Raw genomic sequence first — 22,383 nt, 5'->3', positions numbered from 1 at the left:
TGTAGACCATGCCTGTAGGCTGTTGTTAAAAGTAGTGATATAACTATATCCATACAAAAACTGACGTATTAAGAACATACAAGACAAGTAGACATAGTACAGGAGACGGAACAATTATATGTTACATGTTGGCGGATTTTGCTGAAACGGTGGCAGAGACGACGTGTGTTTTACTCTAAATAGAGTCACCGTACATTACAGCTAAGCCACAGAGCCATCTATCACGATGTTAGCATGTTAGCTGCTACGTTTGCACGCACGCTATTAAATAAACGTTTTACAGTTTTATGGACAATAACTTAAGAACAGGTACGTCGGTGCAACACGAGTATTCAATTATCAACAGTATTGCTATCAGGGACAGTGCACATTAATCAACATGTCGGTTTTCATGTAAAATGTATATGAGCTAGTGTATAGCCAGAAGCTAATTTCCACCTGTATAGGCCTGAGACCATACCTGTAGACCATGCCTGTAGGCTGTTGTTAAAAGTAGTGATATAACTATATCCATACAAAAACTGACGTATTAAGAACATACAAGACAAGTAGACATAGTACAGGAGATGGAACAATTATATGTTACATGTTGGCAGGATTGTGCTGAAACGGTGGCAGAGACAACGTGTGTTTTACTCTAAATAGAGTCATGTAAATTTGCCGCGATGTGCTGTAGGTTGACTGTTTTACTAGCGGTAAATGGACATAACAAGTTAATTTGACGCACTGTTCGGTTCAACAAGTGTTTATTTGAACCATTGTACTGGGTTGACTAATTTGAATGAATGCCCAACAATTCGCCTCTAGATTGTGGATTGACTCTTAATGCGGAACCAAACTGTTAGCGCTTGTTTCCGCCCAGACACTTTTCACTGTCGCTCGTTAACGGGTGCACGTGCACATAGATTTGTGAGACGCTCCATCACCGTAATTGTTAGGTATGTGTGTTCTGCCTCCATGTATAATATAATGGAAACTTGTGGAACTAGATAGCCTCACAGTAAATTTCACAGAGTAAATTTTACTCAAACTGAGTCAATTTGAGCCCAAGACGTGAGTAAAGTTTTACTCAGTTTGAGTAAAATGTACTCAGCGAAATTTACTGTATGGTGCTTTTGTAATATTTTCTAATTGTAACACTCCTCATAATGCATGAGTTGTTGTGCCCTATATCATCTTAGTAACTGTTATTATTTATTTGCCATCAGATGCAGGCTGTACGTGTTAAACACATTGACCGGCAGAAATTCATCTGTTTTGAGGGCCAATTGACCTTCACAACTTTTTTGGAGTGTGGTGAGTGAAACATTTTGCACAGCGTGCCGTTGGTTCTCAAAATGGCGTCCGCCTTGATAGTTAGGAACCAAATGGACCCTTATTGGTCTGTAACTCTGACGGTGTACAAATGGACCCCAACGTCCATTGTACACCGTCAAGAGTTAAATTAACATTGATTTTACAATATAAATTGGGGTCCCAAAGATACAAATGCCATTAAATGGGTGCCCTTGGAATTAAAATGGTTGAGAATCACTGCTAGAGCCGTACAAATATTGTCTTATGGGGGTCCATGGCACATCTTTTCAAATGGGGGTCTGTGGGCTAATTGTCAATTTGGGGGGTCCTTGACATGAAATGTTTGAGAACCACTGCCCTATGCAACAACATACTGGGTATCAGTTTAGGCTTTCCCTGCATGTTAATTTAAGCTGTAGGCCTACAGTACAAAGCACAATCCATTTTATTTAGGATAGAGTGAACCAATCAATGTCTTACACCCCTTCCTGACAGGCAGCGACGCGAGCGAGCGTGATTGCGAAAATTATTAAAATGTATTCGTTTCAATCAGACTATCCTGACCTGCCGCGAGCGACAGCGAACTGAGCGGCGATGTCGTTCCCCCCTCAAATATTCGCTCGCTGTGTCTCTAGTTGAGCGATTACGCGGCAGAGTCACGCCCCTAAACACTTTTTATTGGTCAAGAATCGCAGGCTGCATTTGCCCCCGTGTGCTTCCAGGTAACACACACACAGACACACCCGGACACGCGCCGCTCGCCCTCATATCAGGACAGTGTCGCGCACGATTTCGTCTCCAGTTCGCACGCTCGCTGCCTGTCAGGAACCGGTGTTAGGTATGTCAATTAAGGCTGTCAATCTTCCTCATATGATCAAATTTTCAGTGGCTATTTTAATATCCCATTTTATGACATTTTAATTAATACAAATTAAATAAATTGCACAACAGATTTATCAATAAGCTTGTGCAATCTTGTTTTGTCTATAGTTGCCAAGAAATTTGAAATTCCTAGTACCTTGGACTTAAAGGTCTATGATGACTCAAACACTGAAGTCGACGACGAGGCGTTTCAGTTTCTTCTAAAGAAACCAGACCTGGGTGTGTTGGAGATTTGTTCACCCCAAGACTCAAATCCTGAAGGTGAGTTGCTAACATGGAGCCTTATAGCCTCATCCATACAGTCCTGGCTGCTTGAAGCCTTTTTACAACGCATCCGCGTTTCCGGGTTCCCGTTTTTTCGCTCTGATTGGCCAGGTCATGTGACATGAGCGGCAATCGTGGGACGGCAAGTTTCTACACTGGTTAAGGGCACTCTTCGAAGTTGGTTAAGGTTAGAGTTTGTCTTAGAGCATGGCGATAGAACGCCAGGTAGTTTGCAGGCTGTTCGACGCGGAAATGGGCAAACACGCTATTGGGCGCACATGTCACATGACCTGGCCAATCAGAGCGCCGGAAACGCGGATGCGTTGTAAAAAGGCTACACGTGTCCTGGCTAACCTAAAATGTCACACAGGTACTGTATATTTTTGTACTTTGAAATGATCTTTGTATATATGCCCAATGTAACATGTGGATCCTTCCTAATCTAATGTGGCCTTTTTACATTACACTTGTCACAAACATTCCTATCTAATCACACTTATATGTCTACATGATTGTTAGATTCAGTGAGGACCTCTGCAAGCAACTCCAGCCAAAGCTCCGTTCTCAGCTCTGGTGCAGACAATGAGGGGGAGTCTGATGACACCATCATTTTGCAGTCTAGTCCTGCTCCAAGAAACGGTGCTGACCTGACTCGTCTCACTCTGGTAAGCTTTGCATATGACTGTTTGAAATGGAGATGGTGACTCTGATAAAGGGGTAGCATGGGCATTGGGGATGACCAAGTACAATTGGGGAGAAAATGGGGGGGGGGGTCATGGTTTACATTTGTCACCTTAACCCTTTCACTGCCGCACAACAGCAGGTTAACCCTTTCACTGCCGCACTACAGAAGGTTAACCCTTTACTATCACACTACCGACGGTAACCGTCAGTAGTGTGATAGTAAAGGGTTAACCTTCTGTAGTGTGGCAGTGAAAGGGTTAAATATACTTGGCCACCAAATTTAGGGGCCTGTGGGAACAATGCTTAAAAATATGACTGTCTATCCATGTGTGTGTGTGTCCCCCCCCTTTTTACTCCCACTTAGATGACTGAAAAGATTCTGAGGGACACAGCTGGAGGAGAGAGGATCATTGCCGATTATGCTCGGACAAAAACCCTAACGGATACCAGAAGACGCGACATGGTGAAGATATTGGTTGCGCACATGACAAAAGAGCATGGGTATGTTGTCATCTAAACATTACGCACCCAATACAAATTTTTGGTTTTTACTAAGATCCTCCTTTTTGCAGAATTGGTAAATGATAAATGGTTATCCAAAGCGCTTTACATAGATTGTGCAGAAGGCATTGGCACAGCAATACTTTTGTTTGGATCTCATACTTGTGTGTGTGTGTACTGTAGGACGAGTCCTTCAAGGCGTGTTAAAGAAGACTATGCAAAGGGCATCACTGCCTTATTCCCATACCTGGCCGATCCCCAGGGCAATTTGGGATATGTAAGTACATCAGGGAAAAGTGCAGAGAGACATTTCATCGGCGACTCAGTGCATGTGTGTGTGTGTTCCTGTGGGTCGCCCATCTTGCGTGTGTGTGTTAAAACTGCATGACAAATAAAGACTTCTAGTCTAACAATTATTATGTTTATAGGTCATTCTTGTTATATAATTTCTAGGGATGTTTGATATTGGCATTTTTTTACCGATATCCGATATACCGATATTGTCCAACTCTTTCATTTCCAATACCGATATCAACCGATACCGATATATGCAGGGTTTCCCCCCCCCCCCCCCCCCCCCCCCCCCAAAAGGAATAATTTCAGGTAATTAACATTAGGCTACATATCTCTTGTCGTGGAATTAACACAACATTATGCATAACATTATCCAATCACATGCATGGTACATAAAACACCAACCCCTTTACTCCTCACTTCTCTGGAATTGCTTAAAATAGGGCTGTGCGGAGTACGATTTCAACTAAATATTTGTTAACATTTCTGTATGCTGACCATTTCTCCTAACCTCAACAATTTCAGAACCACAGATGTCCTACCTGTTGACCTTGATTTTAGCAATTCTTCAGAGAAGGGCATGTGTTAAGTTTTAAGGAGAGAAATAAACACATTTACACATGCCCATTTAAACCAAATAACACATTTTTTTTCTCTTTACTTCTTGTGTTTTAGGAGCAGTATTACAATCCAGTAGATGGGAGTGGGTTTCTGGCATGGAGGGTGAAATCACTTCAAAAAGTAGCATCAGAGGGACAAAAGAAGAGCCGTAATGTTCAGCCACTGATCGGTATGTAATTTTGATTGTCCCAGTCCACTGTTTATCTAGCAACTGTGAAGATGGATCATTATAGTAAATGCATATCACTGGAAAGTATTGCAGCAGTATGTGTGGTTTCTACACTGTTACAGGTGGTCCAAATTCTGGCGACAGAGCCCCCTTCTGTGAGGAAAACCAGCTAACCACAGACACCCAGTTTCGTGAGGCCAGTGCACTGATGAAGCATACAACTGATGAAGCAATCATCAAGGAGAAGATGAAACAGACCTTCACCTATCGCCAAGAAATGGTGCATGACCCAATTAAGTCCTCTGAAATACATTTACATTTTTACATTTAGTCATTTAGCTGACGCTTTTATCCAAAGCGACTTACAAGTTCTGTACGACAAGCCATCAGGAAGGGCACAACTCTATCAGCTGAGTAACAATGTTCATCAAAGTGTTGAGTGCTACAGTGTAGGTTAGTTTATTAGGACAAGTGCATGACAGTATGGTTAGTTAGGGTTAGGTTTTTTTTTTTTTTTTTTTTTTAATTCAGATAATGGTTGAAGAAGTGCGTCTTTAGTCGACGGCGAAAGATTGGACGTGTTTCGGCTGTCTTAACTGGGGTGGGTAGTTCATTCCACCATTGTGGGGCAAGGACTGAGAATAGGCGACTTCTCTTTGATGACCCTCCCGGAGCTTGATTGATATTCACCACCTTTCCACGATTCCTAGACATCACAGGAATGGTATGTGACTTGCATTAAAGTCTAACTGAAATTAAAAATGACCTTTTTAAACAATTTAGATCACATCCCTGGTCATAGGGTGAACCTATTTAATAGGGCTGTCCCTGACTAAGGATTTGGATGGTCGACTAGGATTGTAAAAAAAAAAGTATATATATATTTTTTTTATCATTCCATTTGGGCTGTGGGGGGTGCTTAATGTCTGAAGGAGTCGACTGAAGGCTTCTTGTCCTCTGCAAAAGCATACAATTGGTCCACTGATGGATACATCTTGATATTTGTCTAGTATAGTGTGTTCATTAGACGGGTGAAATCCTCTTTCAGTGCCTCTGTGCCTGTTTTCGTAGGCAGTTAGCCTCTGGTATGCCTGCCATTAGCGTTAGCCACGCTTCTATGCCTCTTTTCTTTTGAAAAAAATTATAATTTCTTTTTTTTTTATAATATTATATTCGACTAAGAGGTTGGCCAGTCGACTACGGCCCCTTTCGACCGATTAGTCGACTAATCGATTAATAGGGGTCAGCCCTACTATTTAACAATGTATGACAAAAAAAATTCAACCATGTTTTATTCCATCTTGTCTGCAGATTGAGCAGGATTTCAGTCTGATGTTTGGTGATGACATCTCTGCAAAGTTCCTGGAGAAGTGGCCTACTTTCTGCAGGCAGAAAGTCCTTGAACAAAGCCGTGGCCTCACCCAGACCGGCGACCTTCAAGACCTGCTTCAGAATGCTGAATCCACAACAGACACAATAGAACTGAACAATGGTATGCTTGAATTAAAGGAATATAATAATGGAAGGGTGAATTGTTTTTTAAACAAATGGAAACACAGCTTTTAGTCAAATGTATTTCTGATTTTTTTTATTTAATTTTTTGTATTTTCAGGATGGGACAGTGAGATGTCCTCCCTCTTGCTCCTTGTCCACCTCATGCCACCGTCACCTCAGGGCCGCAACAAGAGACCGGGAAAGCTCTCAGCCAGAGAAGCCATTGACTCCCTTGTGAAGTTCATAAAGGTAAGGTTACAGTTGCCTATATTATCGGCCGATATTGGCATTAAAATGTGATATAGGAAAATAGCGGTATCGGTAAAAAAAAAAAAATCTTTTTTTTACATTTCTATAACCAACCTTTATTTACCCAGGCAAGTAAGAACAAATTCTGATTTTATTTATTGTCAAAAGTATGCATAATGTTATGTTAATTCCACAACAAGATATATGTAATGTTAATTACCTGAAATTATTCAGTTTTTTGGGGGGGAAACCCTGCATATATCGGTATCGGTTGATATCGGTATTGGAAATTAAGAGTTGGACAATATCGGTATATCGGTAAAAAAGCCAATATCGAGCATCCCTAGTTACAGTTAAATTAAAGTATAAGAAGGATCACTGTTCTGTCTAGGGGTGCACGATATTGATTTGTTGACCCCGATATCGATACCGATAACTTTCTGCTCCTCAAGGTCGATACCGATAACCGATATATATATTTATTGTATTATAATTATTTATTTTTTTATGTATATTCCTGTAGTTTTGACCTAACCAGATTTATCATGACATGAGCGTTACTATATGAACAAAACAAAGCCAAGAGAACAGTTTTGACTCTTCAAATAAAGTGACTATATTTATTTTTCCAAATAAATATAATTTGAGTCGATCACAAAATTCACAATCCGTCAATGTCATTAACAATGTGTTTCCCTGAACAACTAAAAACCAACAGGTATTGTGCTTTGTCAGTAGGGATGCTGTTCAAATTTGAACCGATACGGTACCGGTACCTGTGAATCGATACCGGTACCCAACGGTACCTTTTTCGGTACTTTAGTCTCTAAAAATCTACCTACCTCAGTTGTGAGAAGAAAAAAATCCAAACTTCAAATAACCACATTTTCGACCGTTTTTGGCTTGCCATTGCCCCGACTGCTTTGTTGTTGAATCAAGTCAAATCCTAAATAAGCATATATTGTGCGTGTGAACGTTGACATGAAAAGAAAAAAGTAAAAAAAATATATATATTTTTTTTATTATCAGAGCTATCAATACTTTTATCGGGATGACGTCATAATTGCTGATATCGGCCTGATCATTATCGTGCATCCCTAGTTCTGTCCCTGATATTGACCTGCATGATTGAAATCATGCAAAGACCACTGTTTGCAAACCGTGACTAATTTTAATAGCAAGACTAATGAAGTTCTCTTGTCACAGACTGGGACCAGTATCCAGGGGCATTTGGACAGCATCACGGAGAGCCTTCAACCCTATCTGCTTGCTGTGGGGACCCAGAGGAGTGTGATTCACAAGTACTTCATTGTGATTGACAAACATGCAATCCCTTGTAAGTCACCAGACTCTCTTGCCTCTTTTGATGAGCTTTTCAAAGCTCATTTTGTCTTTGGTACCTCATACAACCGGGATCTGGCCAATATGTACAACTTCTTGCAAACCGCCGTTTACAAGATCGATGCTGCTACCACTAATGTCAACCCCAGGGTTAAAGAGATGAGGGCTCGGATGCTGCACTGATTTCTTTTTTATACTGAGAGGATATTTTATCTTGAGGCCTCTGATGCTGCACAGACTTTTGATACTGAGAAGATATTTTATCTTGAGGCCTCTGATGCTGCACAGACTTTTGATACTGAGAAGATATTTTATCTTGAGGCCTCTGATGCTCCAGTGTTTTTTGATAAGATGTTGTGTTTCATTTGCAAAAACTCTCAGGCAAATGCCAATTCACTGATGAGGCACTTGAGGATGATCCACAGACTTTGTTCAGGAAGGACACTTCGTCTTAAATGTGGTCAGCCTGGTTGTTTACATGTCTTTTGCACTTTTTCTGGGTTTCGAAAGCATCTTAAAGCACGTCATCAACCATGTGATGATCCTGGTGAAGGCCGCTCTACAGCTGAACATTTAGCTGAAAGTTATGTTGATGACTTTCCATCAGGCAGTGCCCCTTCTGACCCAGTCCTTCCAGTCCTTCTTAATAATAGTCTTGTAGACAGCTGTGCTGCAACAGTAGCTGAACTTAAAGTGGCAGGTGTAGGTGAAACAATAATCAACTCTTTGGTAACTTCAATGGAAGTGATTGTTGATGATATCCATAATCAAGCAAAACAATATGTGAAGCAGTGTCTATCTTTACAGGAAACAAAAATCAAAAGTGAGGTTGAGTGTAAAATTGATCAGTGTTTTGAAGAAATTGAAAATCCCTTTTGTATCTTAAATTCTGAAACTAAGAGAAGGCAATATTTTACAGAGAAGTGGGGAAGGGTAGACCCAGTTGAATATGTCCTTGGTACAAGATTTGATACCCTGCACAATCGGACTACTGGAACTTATGATCAGGCTGTTGTTACTGATAAATGTGTTTATATCCCAATTTTGAAAACATTAGACTTTATTTACAAACACCCTAATAGAGAAGAGATGATGCAGAGTGATTCCAGTTAAAGAGAAGATCTTCTTAATGACTTGTGTGATGGAGAGTTTTTCAAGAGTCATCCTCTATTTTCAAAACAGAAGCATGCAATTCAGGTGCAGCTTTTCTATGATGATTTTGAATGCGCGAATCCATTGGGGAGTAAAAAGGGAATACATAAATTAGGAGCAATCTATTTCACCTTGCGTAATTTTTCTGTGAGGTTCGCCTCTTCCCTGGACCTTTGATTCCTGTTCCCTGGACCTTTTATTCCCTGTCTCCAAGGTTCGCCTTTCCCTGGACCTTTAATTCCCTGTCTCCTCACCTCTCCAGCCCCCACCCTCGCGTTCGTTTACTCTCGTCTGCTCTTCGGCAGCCCACACCCTTGGACTATCTTTCATTATCTGTTTGATTGGTCCGTGCCGAACACACACTTCTAGTTCAAGTATCAATTACCATTACGCACCTGATGTGTGTTCTAATTAGCGCCCCAGTGGGCTTTAAATACCTCGCTCTTCCCCCCAGTCCTTGTCGGGTCGTTCCGTATCATATCTCTATCTGCAAACTCCTACGGGAGGTTCTCTATCTGTAGGCTCCTACGGGAGTTTCTGTTCCTGTATTCTGTAAGCTATTTCCAGTGATGGGCAGTAGCTTGCTACAAGTAGCGAAGCTACATAGCTTAACTACAATTCTCAGTAGCGTGCTGGTAGCTCGCTACTTTTTAACCAGGGTAGCGTTCTCTAAAGCGGAGCTATTTATAGAACGAAGTAGTAACGTAGCGACAAGAAACGTTACACGCTACTTTCGCAGTCTAGACAGGAAGATCTGCGCGGAGAAAAAAAAACTCCCCGATTGGTTGGTTTGTTTAGATATGAGTGACGACTCACGATTGGGTATGGTAGGCCAAAATATTACGGGTAGGCCAATCAGAGGCAGGATAGGGCGGGACTCCAGGCCGCAAACCAGGAAGTGAAAATCTAAACGCAGACCACTGAATGAGAATGAATGGATGAATTTACAATAACAGCGCGAAATAATGGCAGAGGGATTTGATGTTTCCACTGATGGCATTGATGAAGATGATGTCAACAACAATAACAACACTGCATCTCCATGGCCCTACCTGGACACGTTTATGAGTTTGACTGAAAAAACGCCTAAAACATATGTGTTTAGGTGTTTGTGTCAACCAAAAACGAAGCTGCTCTCAACGTCCCACACGTCCAATACTAACTTGAGAACACATATTCAGGTGAGCTGATGAAAACCCTTACTGTCTTTACATAAACATTGTCAACTGTTCCCAAACAGCACACAAGTCAGTGCACTTTTTATCAACAGCTTTAACTAACAGTCTGTCTGAGATAGGCTAGCTGCTATGAACAATATTATTGATTGATTGATTGAAAAGTGTATTAACAGATTGCAGAATGGGTACAGTACAGTACAGCTCAATACATACAATTGTTAAGGGGATGCAGACCAAAGACTTTCGTCTTGTTTACATCAGGGTCCCCCATTTTCAATTCATCATAACATATATGACACACACGACATACAGATAGACAGTACTGCTACATCTATACATTTATGACATATCAGATTTGCAAATACAGTACTGTTTGTGATACAAAAAGTGTCCAGAAAAAGAGTGTATATACATTTGACGTAGAAACTGTACATTGGAGGAGGTTGGGTTGGTGGGGTTGGTGGGTGGGGGCTGTACATTGGGGGGGGGGGTTGGGGTAGGGGGACACTGTACACTGTACATTGGGGGGTGGAGAAAAGAAAAAAATAGGGAAAAGATCGTCCTAGACCAGTGGTTCTCAACCTGTGGCCATGGAATGTTTTGTGAGTTACATATCTAGCAGCCAAGGATAGTATTGTTTGTCTAGCAGTGTCAAGCTTGAGTGTTATACTCTGAGTACATACTGTAGTAGTATAGTTCCAATGCCGATTACCCCATGCTGCTTATTTCCGTACTTAAGAATGTATAAATGTTACATAGGATTTCATTAATGTCTATTTTGTAGACAAATGTTTCTTGCACTTTTTCTTTGGCCAGGTTATTGTCATTTTGTTACTGTGGTTTGAGTTGAAACAGTAGTTTATCCTGTGCTGAAAAGTCTCCATTCCAATAGAGGGAGTATATATTTGTGTTTATTTTATTATTGTTTCACTGCCTTTTATTTATTACGTTTCCACAGTTCTTTCCTCATGTTAAAAGGATGACACAAAAAGCCAGACCGAGGGCTTGTTTCAGTTTTATAATAAACAATCAAACTGAGCTATTTTTTTGCCTGCCTATTTGTTTGGTGTAAACTTGATCACAAAGTAAAAAAAAAAAAAAAAAGTAGTGCCGATGTAGCTAGCTATTTTAGCCATGTTCTTGTAGTGTAGCTTGCTACATTTCTCTGGGGATAGCTTCCATTGTAGTTTAGCTATATTTAATCGAGAGTAACTTGTAGTGTAGCTTGCTACGTTTTCCAAGTAGCTTGCCCATCACTGGCTATTTCATCTCCGGCGTGAGACGAGGTGCAAGCCTTCGCCACCTGTCGCCGTTTGCCTGGAGTGGGACACAGTACTGCGCTCTCTAATTCTCTACGGGAGGTATTCCAGTGTTCCACTCCAGACCCCGCGCCAGATGCGCTCTCCGAACCGGCGCGTTCTCCAAGCAGACGCGCACCACTCCAGACCCCGCGCCAGATGCGCTCTCCGAACCGGCGCGTTCTCCAAGCAGACGCGCACCACTCCAGACCCCGCGCCAGATGCGCTCTCCGAACCGGCGCGTTCTCCAAGCAGACGCGCACCACTCCAGACCCCGCGCCAGATGCGCTCTCCGAACCGGCGCGTTCTCCAAGCAGACGCGCACCACTCCAGACCCCGCGCCAGATGCGCTCTCCGAACCGGCGCGTTCTCCAAGCAGACGCGCACCACTCCAGACTCCGCGCCAGATGCGCTCTCCGAACCGGCGCGTTCTCCAAGCAGACGCGCACCACTCCAGACCCCGCGCCAGATGCGCTCTCCGAACCGGCGCGTTCTCCAAGCAGACGCGCACCACTCCAGACCCCGCGCCAGATGCGCTCTCCGAACCGGCGCGTTCTCCAAGCAGACGCGCACCACTCCAGACCCCGCGCCAGATGCGCTCTCTCCGGACCGGCGCGTTCTCCAAGCAGACGCGCACCACTCCAGACCCCGCGCCAGATGCGCTCTCCGAACCGGCGCGTTCTCCAAGCAGACGCGCACCACTCCAGACTCCGCGCTGATGCGCTCCTACAGCAGACGCGCACCACTCCAGACTCTGCGCTGATGCGCTCCTACAGCAGACGCGCACCACTCCAGACTCCGCGCTGATGCGCTCCTACAGCAGACGCGCTCCTTCAGCAGACGCGCTCCACTCCAGACGCGCATCGCTCTCTAATTCTCTACGGGAGGATGTGTCTCTCCGAGCCGGCGCGCTCTCCTCCAGACGTCTAGCCTGCGCGCTCCTACTCCATCCCTGTAAGCAGCTCTGCCCCTCGCCCTGTCCAAGGCCTTAACCCTGTTCTCTCTGTCCCTGTCTCCAGCCCGCCTCCGCGGGCCTCTGTCCCTGTTCCCCTCTCCAGTGCCCCAGTCCCTCGCCCTGTCCAAGGCCTTAACCCTGTTCTCTCTGTCCCTGTCTCCAGCCCGCCTCCGCGGGCCTCTGTCCCTGTTCCCCTCTCCGTTGCCCCTGTTCCTGCCCTGTCCTTGCCCTGGCCCTGTCCTTTAGCCTTAGCCCCTTAGCCTGCTCGCCTCTTAAAGGCACAGTGCCTATTTTCCCTAGTTCTTGTTTTCCAGTATTTTGTGTTCCCCCTTAAAGGCACAGTGCCTATTTTCCCTAGTTCTTGTTTTCCAGTATTTTGTGTTCTCCCTTAGCCTTCCCCTTAGCCTGCTCGCCTCTTAAAGGCACATTGCCCTTTTTCCTTGTTCCAGTATTCTTGTGTTCTCCCTTAAAGGGACAGTGCCGCTTTTCTGTTGTTTTCAATAAATGCCCAGTTCTTGGCTTACTCTCATACCTGTCTTGTGTTGTGCGATTGGGGTCGGTTACAAACCACAACAGTACGACCCGACCAGTCGACGACCCCAGCCAGCACAGACAGTGTATGTTGAGTTTGTCCTTTGTTAGCCTGTTGGTCTCCCCTGTTAGCTCCCCTGTTAGCTTCCCTGTTAGCTCCCCTATTAGCCTTTGTTAGCTCCCCTGTTAGCTTCCCTGTTAGCCTCGTTAGCTCCCCTGCAGCTTGCCAGGCCTCTACTACCAGCATGGCCCCAGTCTGCTAGCTTAGCCCCGGCTGCTAGCACAGCCTCTATGTTAATGCAGCCTTTGCAGCTGGCATAGGCCCTGTAGCTAGCCACGCCCAGGCAGCTAACCCGGTCCCTCTGCATGGCCTCCACTTTTTGTGTAGCTTTCCCACTGCTAGGACTGCCCCTTCAGCTAGCAAGGTCAGTTTTCCCCACTGCTAGGACTGCCCCTTCAGCTAGCAAGGTCAGTTTCCCCACTGCTAGGACTGCCCCTTCAGCTAGCAAGGTCAGTTTTCTCCCACTGCTAGGACTGCCCCTTCAGCTAGCAAGGTCTGTTTTCTCCCACTGCTAGGACTGCCCCTTCAGCTAGCAAGGTCAGTTTCCCCACTGCTAGGACTGCCCCTTCAGCTAGCAAGGTCAGTTTTCTCCCACTGCTAGGACTGCCCCTTCAGCTAGCAAGGTCAGTTTCCCCACTGCTAGGACTGCCCCTTCAGCTAGCAAGGTCAGTTTTCCCCACTGCTAGGACTGCCCCTTCAGCTAGCAAGGTCAGTTTCCCCACAGCTAGGACTGTCCTTCCAGCTAGCTTGTTCTCTCATGCTGGTCCAGCCCTGTCTGCTAGCCTAGCTCCGGCAGCTAGCGCAGCCTCTATGTTAATGTAGCATTACAGCTAGCATAGGCCCTGTAGCTATCAGTGCCCTGGCTGTTACCCCTCAGCTCCTCTAGTTACCCCTCAGCTCCTCTAGTTACCCCTCAGCTCCTCTAGTTACCCCTCAGCTCCTCTAGTTACCCCTCAGCTCCTCTAGTTACCCCCCAGCTCCTCTAGTTACCCCTCAGCTACCCTAGTTACCCCTCAGCTACCCTAGTTACCCCTCAGCTACCCTGTCCCTCTGCTAGCCCCACTTTTGGTGTAGCTTCCCCGCTAGCATGGCCCAATTTTGTTTGTTGCCTTGTTTATGTCCCCTGCCCCTCTGTCTGTATTTTTGGGTCGCCCGGTGGCTCCCGTGGAGGGGGGAGTACTGTGAGGTTCGCCTCTTCCCTGGACCTTTGATTCCTGTTCCCTGGACCTTTTATTCCCTGTCTCCAAGGTTCGCCTTTCCCTGGACCTTTAATTCCCTGTCTCCTCACCTCTCCAGCCCCCACCCTCGCGTTCGTTTACTCTCATCTGCTCTTCAGCAGCCCACACCCTTGGACTATCTTTCATTATCTGTTTGATTGGTCCGTGCCGAACACACACTTCTAGTTCAAGTATCAATTACCATCACGCACCTGATGTGTGTTCTAATTAGCGCCCCAGTGGGCTTTAAATACCTCGCTCTTCCCCCCAGTCCTTGTCGGGTCGTTCCGTATCATATCTCTATCTGCAAACTCCTACGGGAGGTTCTCTATCTGTAGGCTCCTACGGGAGTTTCTGTTCCTGTATTCTGTATGCTGTTTCATCTCCGGCGTGAGACGAGGTGCAAGCCTTCGCCACCTGTCGCCGTTTGCCTGGAGTGGGACACAGTACTGCGCTCTCTAATTCTCTACGGGAGGTATTCCAGTGTTCCACTCCAGACCCCGCGCCAGATGCGCTCTCCGAACCGGCGCGTTCTCCAAGCAGACGCGCACCACTCCAGACCCCGCGCCAGATGCGCTCTCCGAACCGGCGCGTTCTCCAAGCAGACGCGCACCACTCCAGACCCCGCGCCAGATGCGCTCTCCGAACCGGCGCGTTCTCCAAGCAGACGCGCACCACTCCAGACCCCGCGCCAGATGCGCTCTCCGAACCGGCGCGTTCTCCAAGCAGACGCGCACCACTCCAGACCCCGCGCCAGATGCGCTCTCCGAACCGGCGCGTTCTCCAAGCAGACGCGCACCACTCCAGACCCCGCGCCAGATGCGCTCTCCGAACCGGCGCGTTCTCCAAGCAGACGCGCACCACTCCAGACTTCGCGCCAGATGCGCTCTCCGAACCGGCGCGTTCTCCAAGCAGACGCGCACCACTCCAGACCCCGCGCCAGATGTGCTCTCCGAACCGGCGTGTTCTCCAAGCAGACGCGCACCACTCCAGACCCCGCGCCAGATGCGCTCTCCGAACCGGGGCGTTCTCCAAGCAGACGCGCACCACTCCAGACCCCGCGCCAGATGCGCTCTCCGAACCGGCGCGTTCTCCAAGCAGACGCGCACCACTCCAGACCCTGCGCCAGATGCGCTCTCCGAACCGGCGTGTTCTCCAAGCAGACGCACACCACTCCAGACTCCGCACTGATGCGCTCCTACAGCAGACGCGCACCACTCCAGACTCCGCGCTGATGCGCTCCTACAGCAGACGCGCACCACTCCAGACTCCGCGCTGATGCGCTCCTACAGCAGACGCGCTCCTTCAGCAGACGCGCTCCACTCCAGACGCGCATCGCTCTCTAATTCTCTACGGGAGGATGTGTCTCTCCGAGCCGGCTCGCTCTCCGAACCGGCGCGTTCTCCAAGCAGACGCGCTCCACTCCAGACGCGCATCGCTCTCTAATTCTCTACGGGAGGATGCGTCTCTCCGAGCCGGCGCGCTCTCCTCCAGACGTCTAGCCTGCGCGCTCCTACTCCATCCCTGTAAGCAGCTCTGCCCCTCGCCCTGTCCAAGGCCTTAACCCTGTTCTCTCTGTCCCTGTCTCCAGCCCGCCTCCACGGGCCTCTGTCCCTGTTCCCCTCTCCAGTGCCCCAGTCCCTCGCCCTGTCCAAGGCCTTAACCCTGTTCTCTCTGTCCCTGTCTCCAGCCCGCCTCCGCGGGCCTCTGTCCCTGTTTCCCCTCTCCAGTGCCCCAGTCCCTCGCCCTGTCTAAGGCCTTAACCCTGTTTTCTCTGTCCCTGTCTCCAGCCCGCCTCCGCGGGCCTCTGTCCCTGTTCCCCTCTCCGTTGCCCCTGTTCCTGCCCTGTCCTTGCCCTGGCCCTGTCCTTTAGCCTTAGCCCCTTAGCCTGCTCGCCTCTTAAAGGCACAGTGCCTATTTTCCCTAGTTCTTGTTTTCCAGTATTTTGTGTTCCCCCTTAAAGGCACAGTGCCTATTTTCCCTAGTTCTTGTTTTCCAGTATTTTGTGTTCTCCCTTAGCCTTCCCCTTAGCCTGCTCGCCTCTTAAAGGCACATTGCCCTTTTTCCTTGTTCCAGTATTCTTGTGTTCTCCCTTAAAGGGACAGTGCCGCTTTTCTGTTGTTTTCAATAAATGCCCAGTTCTTGGCTTACTCTCATACCTGTCTTGTGTTGTGCGATTGGGGTCGGTTACAAACCACAAAATTTTCTCCAAAGTACAACTCAATTCTGCTTAATATTCATTTGGTCGCTTTATTCCATGCCCAAGACATTAAAACACATGGCTTTTCTAAAATACTTGCTCCACTTGTGGAAGATATTAAAATACTGGAGAAGGATGGAATTAAGGTCCCATTGTATGATCAGCCAGTGTATGGAACTATTGTCCAAGTTACAGGTGACAACCTTGGTATTCACGGTTTGTTTGGTTTCGTAGAATCATTCAGTGCCAGATATTGTTGCCGCTTTTGTCTTGCTGAGAAAGAGGACTTTCAGACAGAATTCAAAGAAGATTCACCCAAGATAGTTATGCGAACTCGAGCACTTCATGCAGAACACTGCCAAAAAATGGAGACTACTATTGGTCTTCCCTATGTGATGGGAGTTAAACGTTCTTGCATTCTAAATTCCTTGCAGTACTTCAATACATGTGACAATTTCTCTGTCGATATTATGCATGATATCTTGGAGGGCGTGGCACAATATGAAATGAAACTGCTAATACTACACTTGATTAAAAACTACACAACATCAAAGGAAATAGACTTGAGAATTAAGAGCTTTAACTATGGTTACCTGGAACAAAACAACAAGCCACCTGCATTGAAGTTAGTAGAGACCTCAAATGACTTGGGGTTAAATGCAATCCAATCTTGGTGTTTACTTCGCAATCTACCACTTATCTTTGGAGACTTGGTTTGTCCAAATGATCAACACTGGTATTTGCTTCTGCTGTTGCTTCAAATAGCAGATATTGTATTTTCTCCCAGGTTATCAACTGGCATTACTATTTATTTAAAACACTTGATTGCAGAGCACCACGGGTTATTCAAGCATTTGTTTCCCAACAGGAGGCTACTACCAAAGCATCATTTTATGGTGCACTATCCTACATGTATTCGTAAAATTGGACCAATTTTGCATGTCTGGTGCATGCGCTATGAAGCGAAGCATAATTTCTTTAAAAAACAACTAAAAAGCTTCAAAAATATAACTAAAACGTTGGCAAAGAAACACCAAAGTCAAGTAGCATACAATTGGCAGACATTTGATCCCAACAGACTGGTGCTTGGTCCAAGTAAAATGGTAGCATTAAATGTGATGGACAGAGGCTGTGAGATAGCGGAGACTCTTCAGGTACCAAGTGACACCAAGGTGTTAAATGTTAGATGGGCCAAACACCATGGAAATATGTATCGTCCAGGTTTAGTTGTTTGTCTTAAAGTTCTTAGTGAGGTTCCAGTTTTTCACAAAATCCACCGTGTTGTTCTTAAAGATGAGAGGTTACTGTTGTTTACATTTGCACTACAAACCGTGTCTCTGGATGACAATTTTTATGCATTTAAAGTTGTGTGTACTACAGATGGACCTCATGTAGTTGATGTCAAAGAGCTTTTGTTTTACAAAGCATTCGATATACAGATGTCATACAGTGATGACGATTCAAGCTCATTTATTGTTCCATACTGTTTCCTGTGATTTAAAAAAGGAAAAGAGAAAATCACTAAGCTCTTGAACTATTGCACTGGGGATGAACACTATGTTTTCTTTTATTTCTTTGGGGTAAACAGATGCTGCTGTCACTTTATAGAGGCCAAAATGTAATTGATCGATTACTCTCCCCATGAAGCCTTAATTGAAGTCATGGTGATTTCTTTTTGTTGCATTCCTGAGCCAATAATTTGATGACTGGCTTGAATTATTGGCTCAGGAATGCGACAAACAAACAAATCTCCATGAATTCAAGGATTCATGGGGTGTGTAATTGATAGATTTCTTTTTTTGGGTGAGCTATCCCTTTTTAAAAGGGTGCAGATGCTGCTGTCACTTTACAGAGGCCAAAATGTAATTGTCTTTTATTTATGACCTTTTTTCTATCGATTACTCTCCCCATGAAGCCTTAATTGAAGTCATGGTGATTTCTTTTTGTTGCATTCCTGAGCCAATAATTTGATGACTGGCTTGAATTATTGGCTCAGGAATGCGACAAACAAACAAATCTCCATGAATTCAAGGATTCATGGGGTGTGTAATTGATAGATTTCTTTTTTTGGGTGAGCTATCCCTTTTTAAAAGGGTGCAGATGCTGCTGTCACTTTACAGAGGCCAAAATGTAATTGTCTTTTATTTATGACCTTTTTTCTATCGATTACTCTCCCCATGAAGCCTTGAAGTCATGGTGATTTTTGTATATAATGGAGTTGTTTGCAGAGGGGCTCACTGAATCTAACAATCACGTAGACATATACCAAGTGTGATTAGCAAGAGAGGAATGTTTGTGACAAGTGTAATGTAAAAAGATCACATTAGATTAGGAAGGATCCACACCAAGCAAGTTCTTCCTCAGACGCGTTTTTTTTTTTTTTTACTATGTTACATTACATTGGGCGTATAGAAACAAAGATCATTTCAAAGTACAAACATATACAGTACCTGTGTGACATTTTGGATGAGGCTAGGCTCCATGTTAATAAGCAACTTGGGGTGAACAAATCTCCAACACACCCATGTCTGGTTTCTTTAACTGAAGACCTTTAAGTCCAAGGTACTAGGAATTTCAAATTTCTTGGCAACTGAAGACAAAGATTGCACAAGCTTATTGATGAATCTTATTTTATTAATGACCTTTTTTCTATCGATCGCCCCTTGAAGTCATGATTCTCACACGCTGTTGTAAAACTGTTTGCATCCCAAAGGATATGCCTGTTGCAAATAAAAGTGCATTGTTAAATACTGATTTATGCTTTGCCCCCGTTTATTTTAAATGTATTATTCCAGAGTAAATTATTATTTAATTCTATATTGAGTGAAATATGATATTCTATATTGAGTGAAATCTATTCTATATTGAGTGAACTACAACTCCATATTGAGGGAATTACAACTCTATATTGATTAAAATACCACTCTATATTGAGTGAAATATGATATTCTATATTGAGTGAAATCTATTCTATATTGAGTGAACTACAACTCCATATTGAGGGAATTACAACTCTATATTGATTAAAATACCACTCTATATTGAGTGAAATATAACTTTAAATATCTCTATATTGAGTGAAATATAACTTAAAATATCTCTATATTGAGTGAAATATAACTCTATTGAGTGAAATATAACTCTATATTGATTAAAATACCACTCTATATTGAGTGAAATATAACTTAAAATATCTCTATATTGAGTGAAAAATAACTCTATAGATTAAAATAACACTCCATATTGAGGGAATTATAACTCTATATTGAGGCAATTACTACTCTTATACAGAGTCAAATACAACTCTATTGATGGGATCACAACTCTACGGAGTAAATACAACTCTGTGTTGAGTGAAATGATGTTAGAGTTGTTTTTACTTTATGCTAAATGGAGTAAATTGGTATTTTGTAGAGTTAAATGTTAACACTAAATGGAGTAGAAATAACTCTGAAGATTTAACTCTGTGACAAGAGTCATTTTGACTCTATTTGGATTCGGAGCCAATACTGTCTTTTTGGGAGTAACATTTTACTCAATTTGAGTAAATTTTACTCTGCGAATTTTCCTGTGCAGTCAGACGGAGCTCTACTGCGTCCAGCTACCTTGTGACTGCCAGCAACCGTTCCCACAAAGCAGGGATAATCCACCCTGCTACACTAGGATGGCTTAGAGTAGACGACAGAGTACAGCAACTTGCAATGGGCCTGGTCTACAAGATACACTACACGACCAAGGTTCCCATGTACATGTCAAAATACTTCCCAAAGGTCAGTGAATACCACGACCACAACACCAGAGGGAGCTCCACAAATCATGTTAAACCCAGATTCGGCTCAAACAAGGGACTAAACACATTTCACAATTATGCCACATCAATGTGGAACACCCTACCCAAAGCTGTAAAGGAATGTGAATCACTACCCACTTTCAAAACCACTCTCAAAGAACACCTACGGGAGACTGCAATTCGAAACTGGCCCCTGTAAATGTCCTAACCCAACCCCCTCCAATGTACAGTAAATGACCAAGTACGGTTTTGTCAATATTCCAATGTACAGTTTTGCTTGTACAGGTGTACAGTGTCCCCCCCCCCCCGCGCCTACCCAACCTCCTCCAATGTACAGTTTTTACGTCAAATGTATATACTCTCTTTTCTGGACTCTTTTTGTATCACAAACAGTACTGTATTTGCAAATCTGGTATGTCATAAATGTATAGATGTAGCAGTACTGTCTATCTGTATGTCATGTGTCATATATGTCCTGATGAATTGAAAATGGGGGACCCTGATGTAAACAAGACGAAAGACTTTCTCTGGTCTGCATCCCCTTAACAATTGTGTGTATTGAGCTGTACTGTATTGTACCCATTCTGCAATCTGTTAATAAAGTTTTCAATCAATCAATCTTCTCCATATTCACCCATGGTATGTCAGAATCATTATTGAACCATCTTAGCAACGGCCTGAGCATAAAAGAGAAATAGTACTGTTCGAAATTAGGAACCGATTCTGCGTTTTTTCTCTTCCTGTTTTCGCTCGTGACTTTTCACATAGATCCCCGATTCGTACATCCCCTACCCTCATTCCCAGTTTTATCTCCTCCGTGAGATAAAGACTGGTAAAGCACTACGGCCAAAAGTGTGTATGGGGTAGAATTTCCGGTGTATATACTTCCCCTGTAAGCTGCCTCCGAACGGACCAAACTTTTCCCGAATCCTGTCGGCAAACAAGCTAGAACATCCCGGTCATGTAGTAAATTCTTCAGGCAAAGCCATTGCAGTGGCTTAAACGAGGAAATATTGTGCACTTCACACGTTTCTATAATTGTTTTGTCGAAACCGGAAAGCCTGTAGCCGCCGCCGGTACTTCCGTTTTCACACTTTAGGAGGCATAGCTTTATCAGCCTATACATCCCCAGGTGTACAATAACCCTGTCCAATAATTTTCGAGATCGCCAAATGATTGACAGAGCTAGAGCCCCAAGCGTCGGGAGTGGTATTTGCGCAATACCGTGTACTTCAGTGCACGCCTCACATATCAGCATGTAACTCGAGAACCGCTGAACAGATTTTGTCACCTGAAAGGAGTAGGGTATATCTGCAGAGCCACAGAGCCCAACGTCTGGGCGGGGCTTCGTGGCGTGGACGGGCTTGAGGCGGGGCTTCGTGGCGTGGACAAGTCTTGTGGCATGGACAAGTCTTTGTTGGAGTGCGCATGTGTGTGCGCCCTTGGGGGGAGGGAGTGCAGAGACTCAAACGCATCAGCGACCCAACTAACTGCGTGTCTGTCTGCATGCCGAATAAAGACTTCTCAAAGTCCAGTTATTACACTGATATCGAATAATTAATTCTGCCCCCTCCATCCCTCAGGCGTGTTGCACAGGGCATAGATCCTAGACCCTGGACTGAGACGACGGCCTATGATTTGCAGGTGAAAAGCTAATACAGTCATTACTATTATGCCCCATGATTTCTGCCATCATTGTTATGTTGTAAGATAACATATGTATAAAGCCCCCATTTTCTTTTCTTCATGGGCATTCATAACTTTTATTTCATTTCTAGCACATGTTCATTCCACGACAAACAAATGGAATTGACTGTGGGATTTTTATGCTTATGGTAAGATTGTTTCATATTGGTATACATTGGTTTTACCCTTGAATATATATATATATATATATATTAAAGGGGAACTATTTCTTTCACTATTTGGGCACTTTTACACAATTCCTGTGAGTTTATGGAACACCTCTGTAATTATAATATTTTTTTATTCATTGTTTTGTATTTCTAATCAAGTCCTCAAAAACAGCATTTTTCTACCTCAAGATCTCGAGCCGTTTTGAGGCTTGGCTCCTAAACCACTGTGTGGCCTGGCGGCATCTGCCACATTATCATGCAGCTGAGTCTCTCTGACATCACAAATCATCACATTTTCAGATGACTCAGTTCAGTGAGGGTGAATATTGTGAGAGGAGAATTGGAAGAAT

The sequence above is a fragment of the Notolepis coatsorum genome, assembly GCF_963971535.1.
Source record: "Notolepis coatsorum genome assembly, chromosome: 9".
Taxonomy (NCBI): domain Eukaryota; kingdom Metazoa; phylum Chordata; class Actinopteri; order Aulopiformes; family Paralepididae; genus Notolepis; species Notolepis coatsorum.
This window is presented reverse-complemented; position numbering follows the sequence as displayed.